This window comes from Triticum dicoccoides, chromosome 2B, assembly GCF_002162155.2.
Source record: "Triticum dicoccoides isolate Atlit2015 ecotype Zavitan chromosome 2B, WEW_v2.0, whole genome shotgun sequence".
Classification (NCBI taxonomy): Eukaryota; Viridiplantae; Streptophyta; class Magnoliopsida; order Poales; family Poaceae; genus Triticum; species Triticum dicoccoides.
Window position 1 is genome coordinate 38,430,023 of NC_041383.1, and position 9,470 is coordinate 38,439,492.

General features: G+C 54.4%; 1 pseudogene; it reads right to left on the minus strand.

Annotated features, from left to right (window-relative positions):
* Positions 1-6,118: 6,118 nt before the first annotated feature.
* On the minus strand, positions 6,119-8,690 carry LOC119360352 (annotated as a pseudogene).
* Positions 8,691-9,470: the final 780 nt, after the last annotated feature.

Here is a 9,470-nt window from a genome sequence, read left to right on the forward strand (position 1 = left end):
GGGGGGGCGGCCGGCAGGGGAGGAGGGCCGGTGCGGGGGGGGGCGCCGGTAGGGGAGGATGGCCGGTGTCGGGGAGGGCGGCCGGAGTAGGACGCGGGGGCGGCGGACGGATTGGGGGACGACTGGGATTCGATCTGGTGTGAGCGTGTGAGTGTGAGTGAGGGGAGGGGTGGTGCGCGGGCCGACGCGGGGGGAAGCAGAGAGGTGGGCTTAGCGGCAGCGCGGGGTAGGCGGCCCAGCGCTGTAGCTAAAGCTGCAACGGGGGCCTGAGAGCGTGGCCCATTAGCAGTAGCGCTGACTGTGAAATCCAGCGCTACTGCTAACGTCCACTTGTAGCGCCTGTGCTGGCCGGCGCTACTGCTAAATAGCAGTAGCGATGGGTATCTAACCAACGCTACTGCTAAATGTCTACCTATAAGCATTTTCCTAGTAGTGTGGGCTCCAGGCCCTTCGCAAGTGGCGCAACATTCCTATTGTAATGGACCACTCGGAGATGCGTCGATGATGTGGGAAGGACACAAACATTTCCCATTGCACGCGTTGTTGCGAGCCAGGCGTGGGCTGCAGCAAGCGGTGGTCAGCTAGTGTTGCAACCTTTAGGCGAGAGATGCTAATGCTACAAGGCCTAGATGACTGGCGCTTGAAAGGCATGTCGTTGGCGTTTGCAAGACCCAGGCACAGTGCACTGTTCCCTAGCACGAGACGGAGGTGGAGGGCATGTTGTGTGAACCTGCACCACAATGCTTTATGGGGTGGAGTCAGCGACAGAGTGTGTTGTTGTATTCGACGAGCGTACCAACGCTGCCACAAGGTCGGGGTGTGTTGTAGGCAGGCACCTAGGTAGCGAAGCTACAAGGTTACCGACGTGTTGCAATGCAGCATGCAGGGGGTTTTCAAGGTGAATGCCGCTTGTGGCAGTGTTGCAACGCAACACAAAGGGAGAGGCCGAAGGTGGGCACCGCTCGCCGCAGTGCTGCAATGCATCACTCAATGGGGAGACCGGAGGCGGGTGCAGCTCATCGTGCAGTGTTGCAATGCATAATGCAAGGGGGTCGGGTCCACCGGCCGCACTACTACAACCCAAGATGCAGGAGATTGCCGGAGAAGGGGCCGCTCACTACTGCAATCCGGGGCTCCCCTCACGGAGGACACACGGGATGCTTCAAGGGGACACAAGATGCTCCCCTCAGTTGTAAGTTTCCTTGAACTATTGATTACTTTTACATCGCTTCACGTGTGTCTCGAGACCAATTTTAACTCTGTCTTCTGCAAAATTTTAAGGCATAACTTTATTACCAAACAAAAGTTTTACGCTGAGACGCTCTACCCAAACTGGCGGGGTTTCACTTCACGTGAGTCTCAACCTTTCTAAAAATCTAGATGATTTATTGTATTTGAGCATTGCATAGTCATAACTTTTTTTATTAAATATAAAAAAGCATAATAGAATGAACATTATAATGCATTGTTGCATGTTGAGATGGGCAGTTTGCCATGCATGTTGCATATTGTGGTGACATGCTTGCATGTTGAATTGAAATAAATATTTAGAGGGGCTAGGTATTTAAATATAGAAGATGTCCACGTGAACAATTATTCTCAACTCGGCATCATCTGAATTCCATGGTAAATTCTAAATCAAAAAACTCAAAGGAAACATTGAAGATGAAGGAAATCTCTATAAAGGCTTAATTAAGGTCGAATAAAGATGGCTATTTATCACTCATTTCTCCCACCATTTATCAGAAATAGTTTAAAAAATATTTATTTTCTGTTTTTCTTAGCATTTTCTCATTTTTAGGAGTATTGTAGTATTACTCACTTCATATTTTTAAGTTATATTATTTTACTATTTTAGACGGGTTATCTTGTTAAATAAAAATTTCTCCTGTTTTTAAATGCTAATTTCAAGGATGTGAATTTTTTGCATGCTAGGGTAGGTGCCTTTTCTAGATCATCCAAGGCTCAAAGACTATTGTTTTTTTAAATAAAACCACATAGTCTTCGATGAAACATTAAAAAAATCCAGATATTTTAGAAACTTGTACAATAATTTTAATAAATGAATAAAATTAATGCTCTTCAATTTGAAATGTTGGAAAACTAATAATTTATCATTACTCCCTTATATTTTATAATGTATCGTTTACTAGGGTTCATTAGAGTTGAAGCAAAATTATGGAAGCACGAAGCTCTAATATGTCGCCCCTGTGAGTGATTAATGAAGACCCGAAGGCTGCTCGATGGCAAGGATCTGCCAATTTTTTTCAATTGGCACAATGTAGGTGAGGGGGGCTTAACCCTTGGCCTCTCCTTCAAGGGAACATGCTAGCTAGGGTTTCTGCCTCCCGCTGGCGGAGCCGCCGATCTGCTACGTCTCATGTGGCCTTAGGACGATGGCGGTGCGGTGGATCCCGCCCTTGCCAGCGGGAGAGGTCCATTTTTCTATGTTTTCTTAATTTGTTATGGTTTGTGTCCCGCTCAGGAAGACGAGATGGTGGCGACTTCCTGAAGATGGAATAAGGTTCTCCTAGCCTAGCCCTTGTCCCGCTTGTGCGTCTAGCATCATCAGACGACGTGTGGAGGCGTGTCTCTAGCAGATCTCGCACGATTCGGTCGGTGGTTGTCTTTGGTGGATCCGCTCAGATCCGGTCTTCGTTCGCCTATGTGAGTGTGTCTTCGGGTTGGATCCTTTCGATCTACGCTTCTCTTCATCAACAGCAGTTGCGGTTCTAGTGTGTCGGTCATTTGGGGCCTTAGCACGATGACTTCCCAACTGTCTACTAGAACAAATTTTGCCGAGATCCGGTGAGGAGGGGTGATGACGGCGGTGCGCCTTCAACTCGCTCCAGTGTTTGTAGTCGCCGCAGGTGGTCTATGAACCTGGATGTAATTTTTATTATTTCTGGTGCTTGTTGTGTCATGATTGATAATGAATGGATTGTAAGTTTTCTCAAAAAAAAAAGATCCGAAGGCTTTTGCTAGACTTCATTTTTTGAACTTCAAAGTCATGTACTGTCCAAGGACCTGTAAAGCTGTGCTCACACTCTTGCAGCAATCGGCAGCAAGATGATAAACGAGCCAGTCTATTACGTGTCTCATTCTTTGCACTAAATACTGTCCAAAAATAAATGCATTCCCAAAAATAAATGTTCCAGAAAATCAAAATGAGAAAAGGAATCAAATGCCTTGAGATCAGGTTGGGATCCAGGAACTTCAGATGGAACATTGTTATCAAGTAACACATACAGATGGAGCTGAAGTCAGCAGCGTGACCTCCTGATGCTCCTCTACTGCATTTGGAACTAGTGCAGTTTGTTTACTCCTTTCATGTTTGAAACTAAAGAACCTGAAACATGTAACGTGTTTCGTTCAAGTAATTGAACGGGCCGGGGTACCCGTTTTCGGCTTCCTGCTGATCTAAAAAAACACCCAGCAACCGCAAAGAAAGAAGCGTATTGCAAGAAATAAAAAGTTCCAAGGAGCATAGATAGACAGACATGGAAACTGATAAGGCAGGGCAAATTTGCATAGTTTGCATCAAGGACCACCACCACAGGTTACAGGGCAAGCTAAATATCGGTTGATAGCACCAGGCACCAACCCGCAAATTCGACAAACCAAAATAAGGCCGCAAGTAGCAACAGTCCACTTCTCCCCAGAGGCCTAAGGGCATCTCCAGCCGTTCGGCCCCCCAGGGCGCCTAAATAGAGCGGCCTGGGGCGTGCCGGCGCTAGTTCGGCCCCTGGGGGCGACCTAACTCCCAGTCACGCCCCCACGCGCCGGCCCCGGGCTGCGGGAAATTCAAACTTGGTCGTTCCCGCTCTCAAAAGACGCCGCAAATCCGGCGATCGGACGTAGTCTGGCGTTACAAAAAACAGAGGGGCGCCGTGCGCAACGAATCACTCGGCTTGGTCGGCTCCAGGCGTTGGCGGAGTCGGCGTGCGCGGGCTCGTCGGTGTCGGACCTGCTTCGTCGCAGGGCTGCGTCGGCGCGGCTTCGGCACTGCTGGGCGGCGATGTAGAGGCGCCGTCCGGGCTTGGCATCCGTGTGGTCGTGGGCGTCATCAGCGTCGTCGGCGTTGCCGTCGGCAGCTCGTTCAGGATGAGGCCGCGCTGCACCAGGTACCACGCCTTGAGCTTCTCGTCGTTGCTCTGGAGCATGTCCGCCCCGCTCATCAGAAAAGCCATGTCGGTGTTCCTCTTCTTCGCGGCGACGTTCGTCCGGTGCAGGTCGAGCTTGATGGCGTTGTTCTTCATAAGCGACGAACACCGCGCCTCGGTCTTCTCTTCGCGTAGGACGGCCCGGGCCTGGGCGTCGGCGAGGCAATGCTCGATGGACTCCTGCACTCGCGCGGTTGCCGCGTCGGAACTTTTCCCCTTCTTTGCCAACTTGTGGCCGTCCGGCCGTCCCTCTGACGCGCCCGGAGTCGTCGCGTCTGGCTTGTATGTCTCCTTGGCCTTGTCGAGGGCACGCCGGACTTCCGCCCACTTCTCGCACTTGTCAATGCGCTTGTAGACGTGGAGGTGCTTGAAGTCGGCGTCTTGGTTGTCGCCCCGATACATGGCGAACATACGCAGCAGCTGCGCGGAGAGACAAACAGTTGGCGGGCGGCGGGCGTAGGGGACGAAGATATGCGGGCGAACGGCGTGCGTACCTGATCCTCAATGCTGGCGCCGCTCTCAGGGCGAGCCGCGACCTCCTCGACGATTCCATGCCATTTGTTGCACGCCAACTGGATACGCCCCCAATGGTTCGCCATCGCCTTGGAGCCGCGCTGCATGTACACGCCTTTGAAGTAGGGGTCGACGAGCTTCCGCTCGTCGAACTCGGCCTTGATGCGGTCCCAGTACGTGTCCAAGCTCTGGTTCGCGCCGGTGGTCGGGTCGAGGCAGACGACTTTCCATGCTTCGGCGAGGCATTCCTCCTCCTTGGACGTCCACTTGATGCGCGGTTCTCCTGACCTAGCCGCCCGCTTCTTCTTCTTCTGGCGCCCCTTCGTCGGAACAGGGGCCGGTTCCTCCTCCTCCTCCTCCTCCTCCTCCTCGTCCTCCTCCTCCTCGGGTTCCTGCGCGTCGTCGCCGTAGACGTAGCCGAGCTCGGCCTCCATGTCGCCGTTGAGGTCCAATACCTCATCCTGGGTCGCGAACCCGGGAGACTCGGCGGCCGCGGTCGATCCTGTCGCGATGATGTCGTCCATGTCGGCTCCCGCGTCGTCGGTGTCGCCGAGGTGCGAGAAGGGTAGTGGTCCGCGGTAGAGATGGGGCGTCGGTGTGGACGCGTAGGAGGTGGGCGGCGAGTAGTTGTATGGAGGGTACTGCACGCCGACGAAGGCGGGCGAGGGCGTGCGCGTAGCGGGGTGACCATGAGGGAAGGTCACGTTTGGGTTGAACCCGCCGTGCGCGTCGCCGTCGGCGTAGCAGCCGGGCGACGATGAACCCCATGGAGATCCGGCGCCTTGCTGTCCCCAGGGCGCGTACTGGGCGTGGCTGACGACGGGTGGGTTCATCCCCGCCTGGTTGACCGATGAGGAAGACGCCGCCGCGCGTGCCGTGGTGTCGCGGGCCTTCTTGGCTATGGCCCTGTTCCGCCTGTCAGCGGTGACCGCTTCGCGCCGCTGAACTTCCACCCTCCACTCGGTGTTCGACAGGCCTGGTGGCTTCGATGGCGGCGCCCTCGGCTTCCTCGGCTTCGGCTGGGCCACGGCGCCAGTCGCGGTTGCCGCCGCGTGCGGCATGGCGTACTTCTTCGGCGGCATGGCGTGCTTCTTCGCGGCGAGCGGAAGGGGGTTTGGCGGGAGGAAGGCGAGCGAGCAGGAGAAAGGGATAGAATGGCGGGAGGAAGGCGAGCGAGCGGGAGAGATGCGAGGGAAAAGCGTCAAGAAACGGCGGGAAAAGACCCTCGGGTCGCTTCCAGGGCGGGCCCACGCGCCTTTTTCGCTTGCCCCGGCTCCCCAAGCGCCCCCCAGGGTGCCGGGTTCGGCCTGGATCCGTCGGCACCAGTTTTGGCCGGAGCCGACAAAAAACGGGCTTCTGGAGGTGCGACTGGGGCCTTTTTTTGTTGCCGGCGCGGCAAAATCGCCTGGGGAGGGCCTGTTGGGGGTGCGGCTGGAGATGCCCTAAGCTTGGCCGACCTCCACTTCCGAAAACGGCTCGTGGAAAGAGAAATCCGCCCCGGTTTTGAAGTTCCAGGGGTAACCCCCCGCAGGCCCGTTGTTCACAAGCACAAACTGGTAGCTGGATTGGGATGCCATTCTTCCGAAGCTGTGTCTCACCTTGTCCACCGCCTCCTCCTTCGAAAACGGCGTGAAGCGTGGGTTGGCCATTATGACGAACGCGGCCCTCAGCGTGCGCGCGGTCCGAAAGAAGAACTCCAGGAAGCCAACCTCGCCCGGGTCCCCTATGAACTCGCGGAGGCTCATCGTGTGGATGCGCGACGCGACGTTTTCGATGGGGCCAGACTCCTCCCAGAAGCTGCGGGTGAGGTGGTTACCAGTGGGTTGATCGCATCTTTCACTCTGCAAAAATAGATTCGATCGGTCAGCAGTTGGGAGAGCATCCGAGGAAGGTGAATGAATGAAGCCTCGGATTAATATACTGTATGTTGTTGGAGAAATGACAAAATTATACTTCCATGCATGCAACTAGCACAAAGCACCAAGTAGCCTACTGGAACAGAGACACAAATGTGCTGGTGTTGTCACTGTATGTGCAGCCTCTCATGTATTATGTATATAATAAGTATAACAAACTAGAAACTGAGGCATCAGATTTCAGTCAACTGCATGTGGAGGTCTTAACAAGGTGACCCGGCTTGCCAGAAATATTCTTCAAGACAAACTTCCAGCTGTGTGCTGTGAGAACCAGTTAACAAATAGGAGTAGTTAGTTAATCGGAGACAAGTGCCAGATATTGCGCAATTAGTGTACATAGTAGCATCAATTTGGTATCAGTGGCATACTGCACCGGGCTTCCGAGAAACTGTAGGAAGCCAACATGCTAGTTTATTATAGTATGAAGTTTAATCTGTTTGAAATAAGCATTACTGCACGTCACTTGTATCATCCACTTTCCACAGACTGCTAGCTAGTATGAACACAATTTGGTATGGGTGGTAATACCATACAGACCTCCGAAAAAAACTGTATGCAGCAAATGTGCTAGTTTACTATGTGCAAGTTTGATCAGTTTGAACTTTGAAATAAGCATTGCATGCAACTTTGCAGCATCCACGTTCCACATGAAAAATACCGCCAGCGGGTAGTATGAACACAGTGGGACAAACTAGAACAATAATTATAGTTACATACTCTAGTCTGTGTGCGTAAAGATAATCTGATTGTCATGAATAAATTTGTAATGCTTGGCTTATTTTTAGCCTCAACAACTGTCGACGTGAATGTGCTAGTTTACTATGCGTAAAGATAATCTGATTGCACGTCTCATGTCTGTTACAGTGCAATATAGGCATATACAGCACTAGAAAGAAAATCTGGACATACCTAGAGAAGTGAAACACTATAAATCAAGATACACCGGCATAATAATCATTGTGCGGCAAAACACCAGCTTGCATCACTTATCATCGTTCACATTACAGTGAAAAAAAAAACTATCATATAAAGAGCTACCACAATGACAGACTTGAAGTAAATAACAGGCAAGAAATCAATGCAAATGACGGTGCCTTGGACCTCTAGGACCTGTCCTGGCTCTAAGTATCCCAAAGTGTGCAGCTTGGGGGCATCTCCAATCTTGACTCTGCTGGAGAAGGCACCGCGACCGACTCTGCCGGAGAGGATAAAGCGCTCGAGGCACGGAGCCTTTACCACGGCGATGTCCTCCTTTGCGGAGCCGCATATTTGCACGCAGCGTAGGCTTTGGCTGACGATGCCGAGACGCAGCTCCATGCGGCATCCCTCGATGTTGAGGATCTCCAGTTTAGGGCTCCTTGCGACGAGGGACTCGACGGCGTTGTGCTCCATTTCAACGCTGCATATGCCGAGCTCCACAAGGTGAGGAAAGGAGGCACCGCGTAGGACGTCCGTGCTTGGCAACTTCCAGAGGCCGATGTAGAGGTTGGTGAGGGTGTTGACGCGGAAGAGCGCGGGGGGGAGGGGCACGTCCTGCGTCCACGGACGATTGACGAGGACGAGGTCCTGGACGCCCTTGGTGGCGAGGAGCTTGACCCACCGCGTGAGCTGGGCCTTGTACGCGTCCATGCGGCTGCAGACGAGGTCGACGCAGCGGAAGGGGCCCGGGTGCGTTTCGAGGATGCGGGAGACGGTGGCGATGATTGCCGGCGATTTGGCGGGCGTGGGCGGCCAGCCGTGGCCGTCGGGGAGGAGGTGGGTGTCGCTGAGGACGAGGGCCGAGGGGCGTGGAGCGCCAGAGCGCGCGCCAGCAGGAGGAGAGCACGGCTGTGCGCGTGCCGTCCTTGGCCGGGAGGCGGGCGACGATGTTGCGCAGGAGCTCGTCGGGGAGGCGGCTGATGCGGTCGACGCCGTCGGAGGGGGCTGCGAGGGCGGCGAGCCGGCCGTTGTCGGGGAAGGGCGGGCGGGGCAGGAGCGTGTAGATGTACGTCAGCAGGTGCTCCATGAACATGTCCAGCTCGTGCGGGTCATAGCCACTGCGCCGCAATGCGGCCGCCGTCGCGGGATCGACGTTGGTGAATGGTCTCGGGTCGGCCATGGCCGGACGGCGGCGCCGACGAACGAGGGTTTGGGGATTTGCGGATTCGACGAGTGGGTGGGTGAGTGGACTGTGGAGTGGAGTGTGCGCCGTATACAGGGGCCAAACTAGTTCGTTGTCAGCGACCAAGATGGGTGCCAAAGTCGAAGTTCAAAACAATATGCGGCCCAAGAGGTAGCCTCGCGTGCCCGCTCGGCTAGCTGGGCCTGAATGGGCCTAGGTTCCCTCTCCTTTTATACCCAGAACGATAGCGAGGATAGGCGGCGGCTGGTGATTGGCTGGTTTGTAATCTGTAGATGGCGTGAGCCAGTAGTCCCTCTCCTTCCACCCCTGATTCCCCATTCCTTGTACTCGAATTCGGCCATGGTGAATGAAATTCGAGATTGAGACCTTACAATCTGGCATCAGAGCCGTTCCTCCCCACCACCCTGGACTTCCCCGTCCACTGCGACACACCAGGCTCGCCGACCGCCGCCATGCTGAAGCTATGGAAAAAAATTCCCCCAAGACCAAGGCGATATACGAGCTGCTGCGAGCGGATTTCGACTCCGCCTTCTCCAAGAGCTCGGCGGAGCGCAACCATGAGATGGTCTCAGCCATCGCCAAGCTCGACAGCAAACTGGACCAGCTCTCCGGCCGGATCGACGACGTCAAGCTCTCCATCGGAGTCGACCTCGACGAACTCCGCGGCAAGATTGGGGTGGACCGCGTCACCATGCCCTGCCCAACCGCGCCGTCGTCGCCACGCGAGCCGCCTGTGTCCACCAAGGGCACGTCGAT